The 18,387-nt window shown below is 41.4% G+C and overlaps 1 pseudogene; it reads left to right on the top strand.

The window, feature by feature from the left end:
- The first annotated feature begins 1,917 nt into the window (after positions 1-1,917).
- Positions 1,918-17,117, top strand: LOC116895761 (annotated as a pseudogene).
- Positions 17,118-18,387: the final 1,270 nt, after the last annotated feature.

Here is an 18,387-nt window from a genome sequence, read left to right as displayed (position 1 = left end):
TAGACTTAGCCTCACTCCTTTGAGTCAACAGCCAAGGGTCAGTTTTACATGTACAGAAACTCAAGCAGTCCCTGAGTGAACATACTGTGGACAGAGGTTTTTGGTAAGACACCAGTTAAAATTAAACGCTTTCTTACTGCTTCTCGTCCATAAAGATCAACAGAAGCGATTTGCTTTCTACTTGCAAAACTGTCAATGCATCTCACTCTCCTACCTTCATGGACTCTAGCCCCATGTCATAAGTTAATTTGTAGGGATCTTGATTTTCAGTCTCTTCCACAATCAACATTGCTCACTTGGTAGCGACCACTCTAGATTTGTCAATAAAGCATCCTCTTAGATGGTAGGAAATAAGTTCAACCAAAACTGAAAGACCTCCTTTTGGGGGTTGAATGACCCTTTCACAGGAGCCACCTAAACCACTGAGAAACATAGATATTTACATTATTATTCATAACAGTGGCAAAATTACAGTTATAAAGTTGTAACAAAAATGAGTTTATAGTCGGGGTCACCACAACATAAGGAACTGTATTAAGGGTCTTAGCATTAGGGAGGTTGAGAACCATTGATCTAAGGTGGAGGATAAGTTGTTGCACTTGTCTTCTACCAACAGTAAATATATATACAAATTAATAAGTGCAATTCTTAGTGGTATATTTCAATTTTGGAAGTATTACACCCATAACTCTAGGATATCACCCTGGTCCATATATCTAATGGCTTAGAAGACTCTTAGATTTAAATGGGTCAGGGAATGTGGGGGAAACTCTTGAATAGATGCAGGGTTCTTCACAGGCTTCTATGCCACTTAAACCATGTGACACAACAGACTCAATGGTACTTGAGCTATTGGTGCCAGATAAGGATGATGTTTCGGGTCTCTGGCAGGTACTTATAGATGAATCATAGCAAAGGGTCTTAGGATTTTGGAACAGATGCCGTCATCTGCATACAGCTATTTTCTCTTTGAGAGTCAGCTCTTGTCTTGCTATTAGAACATTTGCCGATAGACGGAACTGCCTATCCTAAGCTAGATGTTGTTTAACTCACCAAGCCATAGTGAATGTCCACATTAACACTCCATCACCAAGTAGAAGTGGTGTACATGTGATCAGCCTGAGAAGATCCTTCCTAGAGATACAAATGAGTAGCATAAAGAAGTTTTCCAGTTGCCTATTATTTCTACTTGTAGTAAAATGTCTTCTTTGCCCAAGAATGCACTTTTGGCCTCAAGAACTGTGGTTCACAGATGCAGTTGCCATTCAGAAGAGGGCAGCTGCAGTACTCCAGCTCCTTTCTAGGACAATCCTGAAGGACACTGGTGAAAAGAAACCTTCACAGAGACCACAACTTCAGGCAGAACTCATGCTCATACATTTTCCTTGGAAGGAGAAATGGCCAGATGTGTGATTGATTCCTGATTCCTGATTCTTGGGCAGTAGCCAATGGTTTGGCCAAATACTTAGGGATTTAAACAGAGAATGATTAGAAACTTTGTGTGAAAGACATTTGGGAAAGAGATATATGGCTGATTTTCTCCAATTGGACAAAGGTTATGAAACTACTCGTGTTCCCTTTGATTGCTCAGGAAAGGGTGATCTCAGTAGATGAGGAGTTTAAAGAAAAAATCTGGTAAGGAATATGACTCGTTCTGTGAATGAAAACAATCTCCCTCTCTCTTGAAATCCCTGTATTTGCCACTGGTCCATGAACAAAGTGATCTTGGTAGCAGAGCTGAGAGTTTAATTTTTCCTTAAGCACATTCCATAATCTAAGGTCGGATTCATATCCAGCTCAATTGTTCAGCTGCGTGGTATGTGCTGTGGGACGGGGGGGGGGTTGTGTTCATTAGTATCTTAGTTTTTACCAGGGAGTTGACTAAACAACACAGACATTTCCTCAGAAAAAGCCAAGATGATTCATGGGTAAGTTAAGTAAACAAGGCCAGTAACCACGCTCATCATTGTTGATATTGTTGTTGTCATTGTTTTGTAACAATAATTTTATAAAAGCTATTTCTCTGAGTCCCTATGGTCACATTCCAACCATTAGCGTCTCCTCACAGTGTGGATAGCCATCAACAGTATTTATTAAACAATTACCACATATTAATCTCAATCGAGCAGTTACCTTCCACCCTCTGCACTGGATCTCAGCTGATCTTGTTTTAGCCAGGACCATTTTCCCAGGCAGCATCTTTGAATTGCTCCCCACCATTTATTAACCTTAGATTGGACGCTGTGGATATAGTTATGTGAGAGCATTTCCTGGTAGTATCGCAAGGGCCTCGCTTCCTGTTTGCCTGCAAGTGTTGTTTCTCCCGACTTAATTGGAGCCACAAAGTCTAAGCAGGCAACTGCTGCTTACTCTGAAATTTTATTTATAATATAGACTTGAGAGACCATAAAAGAAGGGCATGTCATGACCGTGGGCAAAACATTTTACTTTCATTTGCATTCCACTTCTCTCGTTGTCCTGTGCTCAACAAATCTAACTCTTTCCATAGGCACATTGCTTCACAGAGACCAGTACCAATTATTTTCAAGGTTAATGATTTTGCTGCTCTTGCTGCCAACTCCATGATACTGGTTTCTCCCCCACTCAATTCTTTCCCCCACCATAGTCTGAGTTCATATGCTTAGCCGTAAATTCAGGCATGTGCTTTTGTCTGTATAAATCTTTGTTGGCTTCCTGTCCCCTTCAGGGAAAGTAACCCAGTGTTGTCACCTGACTTATAAAACACTTTCCAATCCAGACCTAGGTATTTCCTCAAGGCACCTTCCCTGATCTAGAACTGTTTCCTTCCCCTGTCACAGGCTAATTGCAAACTGTCTTTTCTTCTTGTCAGTCTATCTCATGACTTTTAAGTTCTGTCTAGATACTTTTTAAAGATTTATGTTTTATTTTATGTGTATGTGTGTTTAGCCTGCAAGTATATAAGTGGACCATGTGTATGTCTGGTGTCCTCAGAGGCCAGAAGGTGGCAGATCCTCTGGAATTGATATTGCACATGGTTGCTAGCCACTCCTGGGAATTGAACCTGGGTCCTCTGCAAGAATAGTAGATGTTCTTAACCACTGAACCATCTCTCCCAGATGCCTGTGTGGCTATATTTGATTGTGATGCAAACGAATTTACACGTTTAATGTATCACGTTGATGAGTTTGTAGATGTGTATATTCAAGAAATGTAAGCATAATCAGTTCTATAAACATGCCTGACTCTTCCAATTCCTTTGACTTTTTTTTTCCAGCTAGGAAATATCTTTAAACCGAGTTTCTGAAACTTCAGCCCTTACATAAACCATTCCTCGAAGCTGTGGACCAAGTCCATCTGCTTAGGGGACTAGCAGAGCATTTTGTTCCATTTATAATATGACTTTCATTGTGTAATAGCTTATCTGTTCCTGTGCCACTTTCCTACTAAATCGAGAGCGCCACCTAGAATATCTTATTCTATTGTGCATTCTCTGTGACAGCATAGAGTTCGCTGTGTGGCTAATGCTCAAAAGTGTCTATTGGATGAAGGGAGAAAATCTCCCGCTCGGTTAACAAGTGTATATATTGCTATTCTCAAGTGACAGCTCAGTCATACGAGGTAGATGCCATGTCCCTGCACAAAATTCTCTGATAACTGAAGCCTCAAAAGTGTCTGATTGAAACAAACAGGCGTCTCTCTGGCAGGATTTTGTCACAAATAGTTAGGTGGACAGCGCTGCTATTCTGGGCCTGCTGTCTTCTCCCCCTCATTTCCAAAACAATTGTGGAGTGAGCTTTTACCTGGCACTGATGACTTAGGAATTCAAGCTCTGATTCCTTTCCCATCTATTCCCCCACAGCTCTCTGAGAAGACCCAAGAAAGGCGTGAGATCTCCTGAGTCGGAGCAAATCAAGACAGAAGGCAGAGTTCTCAAGCCCAAATGGGATCAATAGGCTTTGGAACTGTAGGTTAACACAACATTTCCCTTCTTCGTCCATAGCTACTCACCATAGCTATCCACTGGAGAATCATTAATAAACAGTGATGAAAACACACACACACACACACACACACACACACACAAACACACATACACACAACACACACACATACACACACATACACATACATACACACACATACACACACAACACACACACACACACACACACAGTCTATAGTCTTTAGACTGAAAGGCTTTTGCGTCCATTTGTTACTCTCCTCCCACCCAAAAAGGCTCAATTGAAAATCTCCCTGGTCCAGGAAGATTTCTGGACTGCTCAACTAGTTTTATCAATGTCAATATTTTCCTCAGTTATTGCCAGTTCTGATCATGGGCTACTGCCAAAATCCATGTATCATTCATCTGTGAGTTTTCCCCCATAGACAGTCTGTTTATAAGCTCCTATTCCAGTGACAGAAAGCATATGGGTTGACTCATTGTCTTGTAGCCAGTCCAGCATCAACAGTTTGCCGTCACTCGGCTAATTAAACCTTCAAGCTAGATAGCTGGTTATGCTCTTTCGCACACATGGCCAGAGCATTTGGGAACACAGAACTATGGCAATGCTAACAACGAACATCTTTATCTTATGTTTATGTCTCCTTGTTTCTTCCAGTTCTGGATAACATACACATTTGGGGGGTGTACCATCAGTTCAGCAGTCTCCAACACAGCCGAGTGGTCGGCATTGCAGAGTGATAGCAAGGCATGCGCATAGCAGCAGCATGGACTTCCTGTTCGCACTAGCAGGTAACAGTCAGCACTTTCAAGAGAGCACATTCGTACGGTGGAGAAGATGAACTGCACGGCTACTTTCTTTAATTGCTAAGAAAGACGCCTATCATTCGCTGTCTCTGTACATTTTGGGTTGTCAAAGATACTATCACTGAGAACAGTTTTATCTTTTGAGAACGGGTCTTACTATGTATCCTCAGATACCCCGGAACTCTCTACGTAGAAAGAGCTGGTTTCAGACTTGTAAAGTTCTGCGAACTTCTGTCTCCCGAGTGCTGGCGTTAAAGTCCTGCACACCTGGCTGAAAACCACTTTTATATCAAAATAAAATGGCAGAGAACACAGAGTCAATGCCCAAGTTATAGATCCAAACCAGGGAAACTGAATTGTTTAGGATGTGAGGAGTTTTCAGTTTTCTGAAATTCCATCTCTAATAAGAGGAGAATTGGAAACAAAGTGGTGGGTGTTTAACTTGTTGCTCTGTTGCCTTCTCACCCTTTGAGAAATACAGTTGTAGTTAGGAAAATATATGTATATTCACATATGCATGCCATATCAATTAATAAAAGAGGTCATGGATTTGAAGAGGGGGGAGGAATATATGGAGGGCTTGAAGGGAGGAAAGACAAGGGAGATGTGTTATAATTATATTATTATCTCAACAACAACAATAACAACAACCATAACAACAACACAACCCACGAACAACAGCCAAGTGAAGAAGATGGTGGGGCTGGAGAGATGGCTCAGTGGTTAAGAGCACTGACTGCTCTTCCAGAGGTCCTGAGTTCAATTCCCAGCAACCACATGGTGGCTCACAACCATCTGTAATGGGATCCGATGCCCTCTTCTGGTGTGTCTGAAGACAGCTACAGTGTACTCATATACATAAAAAACAATCTTAAAAAAAGAGAAGAGGATGGTGTAGGAAAGAGAAAGAAAAGGGGAGAGAAACAGGATTAGGAAAGGTGGCAACAGTAGTAAGAAAACATTTGACCCTCAATCTGGAAGGTTCATAGATTCTCCGGGACACATGGCTAGATGTAGGGAGTCGCTCTGGAGAGTGTGTGGCTGCGGTGGGGTTGTGTCCGTCATTGTCCAGCCCTACCTTGGCTGCTTCTGTTGCTTGGATTAGTTGGAGGTGGTAGGAGGCTCAGAAATTGTCACCAGTTTGTGAGGCCTCGCCTCCAGTTTTCTATCAGCAGCTTCGGCAAATCGGAGGCCCTTTCGCAGGAAGGATTCTGAAGTGTGTGACAAAGGATGTGGTGAGATTGCTCATAAAATAAAATCTGTCTTCAGAGAGCACTAGGCCCTTGCAGACCATAGGGACTAGATGGTTTTTGGAATATAACCAACCTCCATTAATCACAATCCCACATGTCTTCTTAAAGCCTTTCTTTCTTTATCCTGTGTTTTAATACATTGCTTGACAAAATCCAGATGGTATTTTACTACATATTTTACTCTCAGCAGGGCACACGCACAGACCCTGTAACCATAAATATACGTTAAAAAAAAAAAAGCCAACTAGTCCATAGGAAAAGATGAAACAGTGGAAACCATATTAAGGGAAAAATCCACACAGACGACCTTTGCACATAAAAAGGAAGTATTAAAAGAAGAGAATAGGCTGAGAGGAATGTTTTTATATATACCATACTTCAGAATCTCTACATTAATATATAGTTAATTATACAAAATGTCCAAGTGGTATGGAAGAAGTTTACATACGGTGGAGTGAAACTGAGTTCCTCCCACTCTCACCCTCCTGGTGGCTGTTTCTGATTCTTTGTTAACAGCTTGGAGCACAGACAAACATTCAGAACCTATGAATCTGCCTGAGCTCCTCAGCCCTCTCCCTTCCCTAGAGGATGACTACTCAGCAGTATACGGAGAAGGAAGGACATTCCTCGACTAAGGTTTGCTTGGAGAAGTGTCTGCTCAGAAGGGGATCTTAATGTCCTGTGATTCTTCTTGGGCCACGTGCACATGGCCCCTGGTCACCTTCTAACCAGTGTTTCTCAACCTGTGGGTCATGATCGCTCTGGGGGTCACAGAGGTCATATATCATATATCCCGCATATTTACATTATGATTCATAACAGTAGCAAAGCTAGTTATGGAGTAGCAACAAAGTAATTGGATAGATGTGGGTCACCACAATAGGAGGGGCTGTCATTAAAAGGTCAGAGCATTAGGAAGGTGGAGAACCACTGTTCTAGATCCCCAGAGACCCCTCAGCAGGGAGCTCTTTGCCCTCTCAACATGAGCTTCGAAGGAACTGAGTGGAGAGTGTCTGCCTCTCTCCTTTCCTTGTCTTCTTGTCCTCGGTTGGTTCTGTGACAAGGCTTGGGTTTTACTGAAAGGAATAGAGCATGCTGTGTTTTATTATGACTCGCCCCAAGGTTCAGAGAAAGCAGCAGCCTAGAAGCTAAAACCTGGGGATGCTGTCCTCGTGTGACATCCAAGACTCAGTACTGAACCTGGGTCCCTAGGCTGAGAGCAATGCTTTCTAAGAGAAAATAAGAAGTGATAATTATTGACATAAAAACTCTACACAATAAGACAGACAGATTGGGAGTGGGTGGACATTCTAAACTTAGTTCCCTTTAAGCTCATTCTTGCTAATGTTAATCAAAGACTTCTGCCTTTTTTTTTCTTTTGAATTAATCCCCACGAGCAGGGGAACATATCATGATTCGCACTTAGATAGCTTGCTTCCAGATTCATATCACATCCACTTCCCACTAAGTAATCAGATACACACACACACACACACACACACACACACACACACACACACACATTTTCAAACAATACACACACAAACAGGCACACCCAGAGACACACAAAAGCACACACACAGACACACAGAGGCACTTACACAGTCATAGTCACACACACACACACACACACACACACATACACACACACACACACAGACACGCTCGTGTTCTGTGAATCAGAGAATGCATAGCACGAGTCACGTGGGAGAAGCTGAAGAGAAAGTCTCAGGCACCCGGACGTCTGCTGGGCAAACTTCCCATTTCCAGTCAGCATCTCATTTGGCAGGGCAAAGGTCATTGCTTTCCTTCAGTCTCAAATCTTTTCCCACTTTCCTTCACACCTGCCTTCTTCTAACTTTGTATAAAAGAAGGAGACTTGAATGATGCACAAAATTACTCTTCAAGGCCACACTTTAGCTCTTCGGTGAAAAGTTAACACGGCCTATGCTAACTCAGGTGAACCCCGGGTTACAATCTTTTAAATTGGGAGAGGCAGTTTTACTCTTCCACTTGACAGACACCCGTGTGAAAGGATGTGCTGCGTTACTACAAGAGTGAGTGGCGCACACAGTCTACAGATTGCTGGAAAACATATATGAGAAAAAATGCACCAAGGTAATATTCTCAGCATTATAAAACCATAAGAAAAAGGAATCCTAAGAGCACAATTGGCAGAAACCGGTATTATTTACAGAGAAGACGTAACTAATAAAATAAAAGCATGAGCATTGCTAACAATACAGAGTCAAAGTGAAGTATAAGGAGACCATTATTCCTGGCCTTCATATTTATAAAACCTGTTCAGGGAAGCCCAGACAACGGAGATGAGATGAGGCCTCTGCCTTCGTCTGGATAATTTGTCACACTTGACCCTGAGAAGAAGCTCAGAAATGTGCCACAAAATGCTACTCTATGTTTAACAATTAACAGATTGTGTGTGCATGTTCATATGTATGGATACACAGGAGGCATATGCCTGTGCATGTGGAGACCAGAGGTTAACCTTGTTGTTCTTTGGGAGCAGTCCAGCCTATTTTCTGTGACAAAGGGTGTCCCTTAGTACCTGGGACTCTCCCAGTCCCCACCTTCCCAGCACTAAGGTTAAAAACAGGAGCCTTGAAATCTAGCTTTTTACCTGCGTGCTTGGAATTGAACTCAGGTCTTCATGTTTGGGCGACAAGTATTTTAGCAGCTGAATGGAATTCTGCTTCTGATGTATTAATGTTGTAAAACAAATAGTTATTAATAATAATTAATGCATAAAATTTCAATATTAGAATATCTGAAATTTAGGGAAATCTGTGAAATATTGGAATTAGGGGACAGTACAGCTATGTTGTATACATGTGTAGACATTACATGCAGGTAATTTTCCATTAATATAATAAAAACTTTCAATGTTCAATAAAATACATTTTTATTTTTGAGACACAAAGATGCATGTATTGATAATTTAACGGTACTTAGGTTACTTACAAAGTCTCCACTCAGTTCCCAACTGAAGTCTTCCCTTACTTTTGTCTTTTATGATCCCTTCTGCAGTTTTCCATCATGATTATGTATCACTTTTATCATCAGAAAAATAACTGTCTACATTTAAAGACCATTGTGAAGTTACTACATAAAATCTACACAGATATCAGTGAGAGGTGAAAACACAGAACTATGATTTGTTCTGTGGCTTCCTGACTCTAAAGGTAGTTAAATATCAGAACATGGGAACTATGGGTTAAATCTTTCTCACAGTTGTGATAAAGTCATGCCCCATACCCTACCCCACCCCCATAGCACATGGGAGCAATCTTGCAGTTTGTCAACTATGAAAGCGAGCACTTGACCATACATTTTTTTATAGCTTCCTCTGAGAAAATATGTATTGCTAAAGTTGTCATGAACGGACATGATACCAACACGTTAGTAACAGGTGTTAACATTTACAATGGTCACATATGATACAAATCTAGTTCTGGTCTTCATGATGTTAGTTTGCATTGTTACTTATATTAACAGATACATAGATTTTAAAAAAATAACTAGATATCCCAGGAAGTTTTTAAAGAAAACTTTCAAACTGTACTATGATATAAAAATATAGTCCCTAAGAAAGGGTCCTATATAATGATTCAGACTCCATTAAGCTAATTACAGATTCCCACGTGCAGCTTTCATAGTGAGTTGATTGTAATTCTTATTTATTAAAATCTAGATGTCTTGTGCTAAACCCACTGAACTGGCAATTAACCTAATGCTTAATGGGCAGGTTTGAGCGTGAATTCAGCACTTCTGTGAACAGGAAGTTCAATGTGAACTGAGAAAGCAAAAAAAAAAAAAAAAATGTCCTGGGCCCTTTTATTTGAAGGGCAGAGAGCCAAACAAGAAGTTCACCGAAGTTGTACTTCATGTTAGTATTCTGTACAGACAACAACAACCACAACAAAATTTTATGTATTTATTCTCCAGGCTAAATGAGTTCCTTCTTCTGGACATTTCCCAGCGTGGCTCAATAGTTGGGGACATAAAACACAACAATATTCTATTTTATGTTCTACTTCATGATCTTAATTGATGGCTAGATAATTAAAACAAACCATGGAAAGATTATGTATCGAAGGACATTGATGCAAGCAATAGAGCTCATCAAGTACTTTACTCCAGGAACTGGGAATATAGCAATAACATAACACTCCTGTTCTCGGGAGCAGACGTTCTGGTTCTGAGAACACTAAATAAACACTGAATTTATAATGTGCTATCAAGGAGTAGTAAGTGCTACAAAAAATTCAGGATAAAGGGTTAGGTAACAGCATACTTATGTAATACCTGCTTTTACAGAGTACCAAAAGGCTCTATGAGGATGTCCAATGTAAACAAAATTCACAAGAAAGTGAGAAAACAGGTCATTATACTACCTGAAAGATAAAAGTTTCCAGTTATAGAGAGGAGTTATGCAAAGATCCAGGATGAAACCAGCTTTGACGTATATGAAGAATGAAGGGAAGGTTAATGCACAACTATCAAGCGGACTGTGGGAAAGATGGGGCAGTAGAGGACTATGGGAAAGATGAGGCAGTGTATTAGTTATTCTCTTGTGTTGGGATAAAATACTCTAACAAAAGCAACCTAAGGAAGACATTGTCCATTTTAGCTTAAGGTTCCAGAACAATACAGTCTAACAAGGCAGGGAGGGCATGGCAGCAGGAGCAGAAAGCTGGCTGATCAAATTTTTATCCACACTAGTGCTGGAGGGAGAGAGGAACAAGATGTGGGGGAGGGCTATCATCTCTTAAAGCCCAGTGAAGTGATTCTTCCAGAAAGACTTTACCTCATAAAGGTTCCATTACCTCTCCAGACTGTCAGCAACCAGAAGAGAAAACAACCTCTAGGGTGGGGAAAATATTTTCAAATCATATCTTATAGAGGATTTAACATCCAGAATGCCTTTCTATCCATCCATAATCGACTGATTAGTTGGTTTATCTATCATCTTACAACAACAACAACAACAGCAACAACAACAACAGCAGAAGCAACCAATCTTGCAAATGGGCAGAGAACTTAAAGAGACTTTTTCCCAAGATAGTGTATAGGCTTATATTTTTTTAAACCTACTGTAATATGTGTACTTAAATGCTTTTTTTATTGGATATTTTCTTTATTTACATTTCAAATGTTATCCCCTTTTCTGGTTTCCTCTCCAGAAAACCCCATCCCTTCCTCCCTCCCCCTGCTTCTATGAGGGTGCTCCTCCAGTCACCCACCCACTCCCTCCTGCCTCCCCCTGCCCTGCCATTCCCCTACACTGGGGCATAGAGCCTCCACAGGACCAAGGGCCTCTTCTCCCATTGATGCCCTACAAGGTCATCCACTGTTACAAATGTGGCTGGAGCCATGGGTTGCTCCATGTGTACTTGTTGGTTGGTGATTTAGTCCCTGGGAGCTATGGTGTAGCTGGTTTGGTTGATATTGTTGTTCTTTCCATGGGGTTGCAAACCCCTTCAGCTCCTTCAGTTTTTTCTCTAACTCCTCCATTGAGGACCCCTTCTCTGTCCAATGGTTGACTGTGAACATTCACCTCTGTATTTGGCAGAGCCTCTCAGGAGACAGCTATATTAGGCTCCTGTCAGCATATACTTGTACTTAAATGCTTTAACTTCCCTTTTAGCCCACCACCCACCAGAGGTGTTGGAAAGAAAAGGTTAATAGGTCAAAGGAGTATGTGGACCTTTTAAGAAATATTTTGGGGCAAGAGAATCCAATCTGTGTTGTCAGGATACTGTAGTTTAGTTTATATGAATTAGCAGCGGAAGCTTGATCCACTCTCAAACACCATTTATGAATCAGCAGCATCAGCAATGGTAGTTCAATTTAGAGAAACTGTGAGGCTCTGCCAATCGGCCTGAGTCTTCAGAAGTAGCAAGAAGCTGCTGGTATACCACCAGAAGGTTTTGGTGTTCCTGTCCTCCCTGAACTCACAACAAACAATGACCAGCAAAGAATGGCAAGGCGAACCAATACCACATAGCCCTGTTCATTGTTGATTGTATTTATATCCTTTTGAAACATTACATGTTCTCTCAAGCATCTGCTCTAGCAAAACATCATACCCCCAGCCCCCTTTTTTAGGCAGCCTTTAAAAAATACCACATGAGCAAAACATCCTCCCATGTGCCTGCTTCAGCAAAAACATCCTCTCATACGACAGTGCTCAGAAAAGTATCACATGACACAACTGAGTTGCCAAACTAAACTTTCCACTTCAGTATTGAAGTAGCTGGTGAGCACATGCAAGCCATTCGGTATCGCTGGTAATTTGTGGAACACAAGCCAAAGGGCTAGCGAGCACTTCGTGTCTATTCGGGTGACTGTAATTTAAAAAGCAAAACAAAGAAAAGTAAATGTGGGCCAAAACATTAATAAATAAACCCTTGTATACTGTTGGCGTGAGTGTGATGCTGTTCAAGAAATCAGCTCGGCCTTCCTGGAAAAGCTAAGCACTGCACCATCACGTGATCCAGTGAGTCTGTTCTTAGGTGTGATCATGATCGTTCTCAACTGTACAGTTTGACTGGATGTGGAATCACCAAGCAGACACACCTCTGGGTAAGTCTTTAAGGATCTTCCAGAGAAGATCAACTGAAGTCTCTCCTTTACTGCAGCTGCTCCACCAGAGGGGTTGAAGTGTCAGACTGAATAATGAGAAAAAGAGAAAGCCAGTTGAGTACTAACAGTTATCTATGTTTCCTGACTGAAGTCAAAGGAAGGATGACCTGTCACCTCATGCACCTGCTTCCGTGTCTTCCCCACCGTCACGGATCACATCTCAGCAAACTGTGAACCAAAACCAAACCTGTCCTTCCCTAAGTGGCTTTTGTCAAAATAATAAGAACATTAATATATCTATATGCCCTCCAAAATTGAAAATGGAACTTCAAGATATTTTACTTCGTATTAATTTTCCTGTGATAATATCAGAAAGAAGAAAGTCACCCAAGTGTCTGTCAAGTGATAGATGGGTAACTAAAATGTGACATATGGTTTAGTCATACAATCCTTTTAACAAACAGGATCTTCCTATGTAGCACTGGATGACCTGGAACTTGCTACATAGACCCAGCCATAATTGAACTCAGAGAGATCTGCCTGAATCTGCTTCCTACATACCGGAGTTGCACACATATATCCACACGTGACTCAATTTGCTCATAGAAAAATAAATGTGTAATGCAGATGAAATTCAAAACTATACTTCATAAAGTAACTCAAAATAGAAAACAGCTACTGCATGGTTCTACATATAGGAGATTTTTAGAATAGAGAAAGAAACAGATTTGAGGTTGTCAAGGGTTGAAAGGAATGATGGAATGGCAAGGTATAACTCACTGCTTGCTTAGAGAATAGAGGGGGGTTGGGTGTGCTAAGAGGTTCAGAAAAAAATGTTGGCAAGGATGTGGAGAAAGAGGAACACTCCTCCATTGTTGGTGGGATTGCAAACTGGTACAACCATTCTGGAAATCAGTCTGGAGGTTCCTCAGAAAATTGGACATTGTACTGCCTGAGGACCCAGCTATACCTCTCTTGGGCATATACCCAAAAGATGCCCCAACATATAACAAAGACACGTGCTCCACTATGTTCATCGCAGCCTTATTTATAATAGCCAGAAGCTGGAAAGAACCCAGATGTCCTTCAACAGAGGAATGGATACAGAAAATATGGTACATCTACACAATGGAGTACTAAAACAATGATTTCATAAAATTTATAGGCAAGTGGATTGAACTAGAAAATATCATCCTGAGTGAGGTAAACCAATCACAGAAAAACACACATGGTATGCACTCATTGATAAGTAGATATTAGCCCAAAAGCTTGGATTACCCAAGATACAATCCATGGACCACTTAAAGCTCAAGAAGAAGGATGACCAAAATATGGATGCTCCCACTCCTTCTTAAAAGGGGAAAAATATCCATTGGAGGGGATATGGATGCAAAGTTTGGAGCAGAGACTGAAGGAACTGCCATTCAGAGCCTGCCCCACATGTGGCCCATATATATACAGACACCAAAACTAAATAAGATTGATGAACTAAGAAGTGCATGCTGACAGGAACTGGATATAGCTGTCTCCTGAGAGACACAGCTAGAACATGTCAAATGTCACAGAGGTGAATGCTAGCAGCAAAGCAGTGAACTGAGAACAGGACCCCCCCACCCCTTGGAGGAATTAGAGAAAGGATCGAAAGAGCTGAAGGGGCTTGCAACCCCATATGAACAACAATGCCAACCAACCAGAGCTTCCAGGGACTAAACCACTACCCAAAGACTATACATGGACAGACCCTGGGCTCCAACTGCATATGTAGCAGTGAATAGCCTTGTTGGGGCACCAGGGGGAGGGGAAGTCCTTGGTCCTGCCAAGGTTGGACCCCCAATGTAGGGGAATGTTGGGGAGGGCGGTAAGAGGGTGGATGGGGAGGGGAACATCCTTATAGAAGAAGGGGAGGGCGAGGGGATAGGGGACTTATGGTCAGGAATAACATTTGAAATCTAAATAAAGAAATACCCAATTAAAAAAAAATTAATAGCAGTGACAGTGGCACAGCATTCCCAATGTGTTTCGGGAAACTGAACTGTGCACTTGCAGCAGTTAGAGTCATATGGCTCATGAATTCTCGTTCAAAAATGTTTAAAGAGACAAGTATTTTAAAAGGAAAACACGCAGAACATCTTTAGATAATCAAAAACAGAGCAACTATGTTGTCGGTGTCTTTGTACAGGAAGAAGCATCAGAGGAAGCTCAGCTTGAAAGGAAATAACGCGGAACAGAAATCTGGATGGAAAGGAAGGAAGTTTAAAAATCTTTAGGTATTTCTGTAAATGCTAAATTTGTCTTTTGTTAATTTCTGTAAAAGATATATGACTTAAAATATTTAAAGTGCAGTTGGGGATCAAAACACTGTAGCAGTAAAAGGTATGGTGACTTTAGCACAGGTCATACATGCGTCAGTGAAATAGTCAATCTACACAGGCGGACAAACTGTCAGTGCCTGTTGTACTCTCGAGACAAACTACAAAGTACCATGATAATGGAGAGGTCGTTCAGCCCAAGAAGAGACAACGGGAATAGAAAAGAAAGGGGCGGTGCAAAGCAAATGCCAAATGACAGATTTAAATCCGTTTAAACATTCCAGCACTTAAGTTAAAATTCAAAAATTTAAGGTCTGAACCACACATTTAAGAAGACACAAAATTTAAATATGTTTAAGGATGTTAAAAACAAAGGACAGAAAACTGCAACAAAATAGGGAAGTATAATATAGTTACACCAGTCTTCTATTAATGCCCAAGAAAAGGTTCAAGGGGCTGGAGATGGTTTGTGGATCAACACTGTAGTGCCCTTCCAAAGGACACAGAGTCAGCTCCCAGCATCCAAGTCAGGGGACTCGCAATTGTCTGTAACTCCAGCTCAGGAGTTCCTTAGATACTACAGAGACCTGCCCTCTCATGTGGACATACCCACACTCATACACACATGACTGAAAATAAAATTAATCTTTAAGAAGAAAAAAGGAAAGAGTCTTCTGAACAAAGGACGTCATCAAAGATGAGGGCATTTCATACTGTTAAAAAGACCAATTAGCTAAGAAAACCCAGCATCTCTAGTGCATATGTTCATAATAACAGCGTCAAAGTAACATACAACAAAAGTTAACGGGAACTGAAGTCCACACGTGCTAGACTCGATTTCCAGTAAAACAAATGTTTTTGTATCTATGGGTCCATGCATTGGAAGACTGTATGTCATTAACATAATGGAGTTCCCTACACTGAGGTGTATATTCAAGGAAATCTCTCTTAAATTCTAAGCAGACTCATTCCTAACTTGGTAGAAACTGATCAGCTGGGTCTAAAATTTGTGTGCAAATACACAAAAGTTAGCGTATAAATCTTAGGGGTAAAATAGTAGTTCTTATACTGATCTCAAAACTTACCTAATTTTATCAGAACACCACATAATAAACATAGTGCTGTTGAGTATATAAACTGATCTGTGGAACTGGGTATAGAGGCGAAAAATAAGCATGGATATTTTAAAATGCCAATCAAATTTTGGCAAATCACCAAGCCAATCCCATGGAGAAAGACATCCCCACCCTTCCCAACAAATGTTACTGTAACATTGAGAAATGTATACAGATGAGAACAAAATCTTAACTGCTATAATACATGATCCATAAGTATTTGAGATGGCTGACAGGACTGAACTAAAATGCTTAATACTCTAGAAATACACTGGGAATGAAACATTGGAAGCATCTCTATGACTTTTAGGAACACGAAGGCCTCTTAGGAAATAGTTGTAAAGAAAAGCAATAGTCATAAAGAAAAATTGTTGTAGTCTATGAGTATTAAGAATTTTGTTGTCCCAAAACCCCAGAGTGCTTTGCGGTGCCCGGTCCTTTCCGCTCGGCCGTTCTCCCATACCCAGCCGGAATGGCATGATCCTGAAGCCCCACTTCCAAAAGGATTGGCAGCAGCGAGTGGACACTTGGTTCAACCAGCCAGCAAGCAAGATCCGCAGATGCAAGGCCCAGCAGGCAAAAGCACTCCGCATCGCCCCTGGCCCCGCGTCCGGTCCCATCAGGCCCATCGTGAGGTGCCCTACAGTTAGATGCCACACCAAGGTTGGGGATGCCAGGGACTTCAGCCTGGAGGAACTCAGGGTGGCTGGTATCCACAAGAAAATGACTCGCACCATCGGCATCTCTGTGGACCCGAGGAAGCGAAACAAACCCACTGAGTCACTGCAGGCCAACGTGCAGTGCCTGAAGGAGTACCACTCCAAGCTCATGCTTTTCCCCAGGAAGCCCTTTGCTCCAAAGAAGGGAGACAGTTCTGCTGAAGAACTTAAATTGGCCACCCAGCTAACAGGACCTGTGATGCCCATCCAGAATGTGTACAAAAAGGAAAAGGCCTGAGTCATTATAGAAGAAGAGAAGAACTTTAAGGTTTTTGCCAGTTTTCCCATGGCCCGTGCCAATGCCTGGCTCTTTGGCATCCGAGTAAAAAAGGGCAAAAGAAGAGCAGGATGTTGAAAAGAAAAAGTAATGCGTGCTTGGAGAGTTGTAATAAATTTTCTGTAGAGCAAACAAACAAACCCAAAGAACAGAATTTTGCCTCATAATAAAACACTAACGAAGAAGTGTAAGACAGAGACTGGGAGAAATTATTCTCAAATGTGAATCTGACAAATGGCTTATTTCCAGGACATGTGAAGAAATGCGTTAGTTGGGTCTGGGAGCTGACTCGGTGGCGAAGGGCACCAGCTGCTCTTCCAGAGGACTGTGGTTTAGTTCCCAGCATCCGCAAGGTGGCTAACGACCGTCTGTAACTACAGTTCTGCAGGATCTGCTGCCCTCCTCTGGCCTTCCTTGGCATTGCACACACATGGTGCATAGATAAACACGCAGGCAAAGCAAAGACCTCCATAAGCAAAGATAAATAAATCTTTAGAAAAGAAATGGTTTAGTAAAAGAACAACAACAACAACAATAATTTTAAAACCACAGTCTAGTTTTTAAGAAATAGGAAGAAGAGTTGAAAAGACAAACAAAAGAGACTGCAAGAATGGTCATCATGAGCATGAGAGGATCTGCCAGAACACGACAAATGCAGAGGCGGACTCTCGCAGCCAACCATTGAACTGAGAACGGGGTCCCAGTTGGATTAGAGAAATGATTGAAGGAGCTGAAGGGGTTTGCCACCCCATAAGAACAACAATACCAACCAACCAGAGCTCCCAGGGACTAAACCACTACCCAAAATGTACACATGGACAGACCCATGGCTCCAGCTGCATATGTAGCAGAGGATGGCCTTGTTGGGCACCAATGGGTGGAGAAGCCCTTGGTCCTGCCAAGGCTGCCCCTACCCCTGTATGTAGAGGAATGTCAGGGGTAGGCGGGAAGGGGTGGGTAAGTGGGAGGGGGAACGCCCTCATAGAAGACTGGGGTGGGGGAATAGGATAGGGGATTTATGGATGGGAAACCGGGAAAGGGGATGACATTTGAAATGTAAATAAATTAAAACAATCCAATAAAAAAAAGAAAATCTTCCTTAAAGCAATCATCTCTTAAAATAATAAATAAATAAATAAATAAATAAATAAATAAATAAATAGATAGAACCGTTTCTATTTCCTAAGAGGTTAAATTGAAGAGTACAGAAATATTAAGTGTTGGTGAGGATGTGAAGAGGGACTCTCACTGTGGTAATAACAGGAAGTTATATGACTGTTTTGAGATGTTTCTAGAATTAAGCTTCACGACTCCTTCCTTTCTTTGGGTGGTTCTGACCTCTTTAAATGATATTTTCATAA

The sequence above is a fragment of the Rattus rattus genome, chromosome 3, assembly GCF_011064425.1.
Source record: "Rattus rattus isolate New Zealand chromosome 3, Rrattus_CSIRO_v1, whole genome shotgun sequence".
Classification (NCBI taxonomy): Eukaryota; Metazoa; Chordata; class Mammalia; order Rodentia; family Muridae; genus Rattus; species Rattus rattus.
The sequence above is the reverse complement of the archived record's forward strand: the minus strand, read 5'-3'. Positions and strand labels throughout refer to the sequence as shown.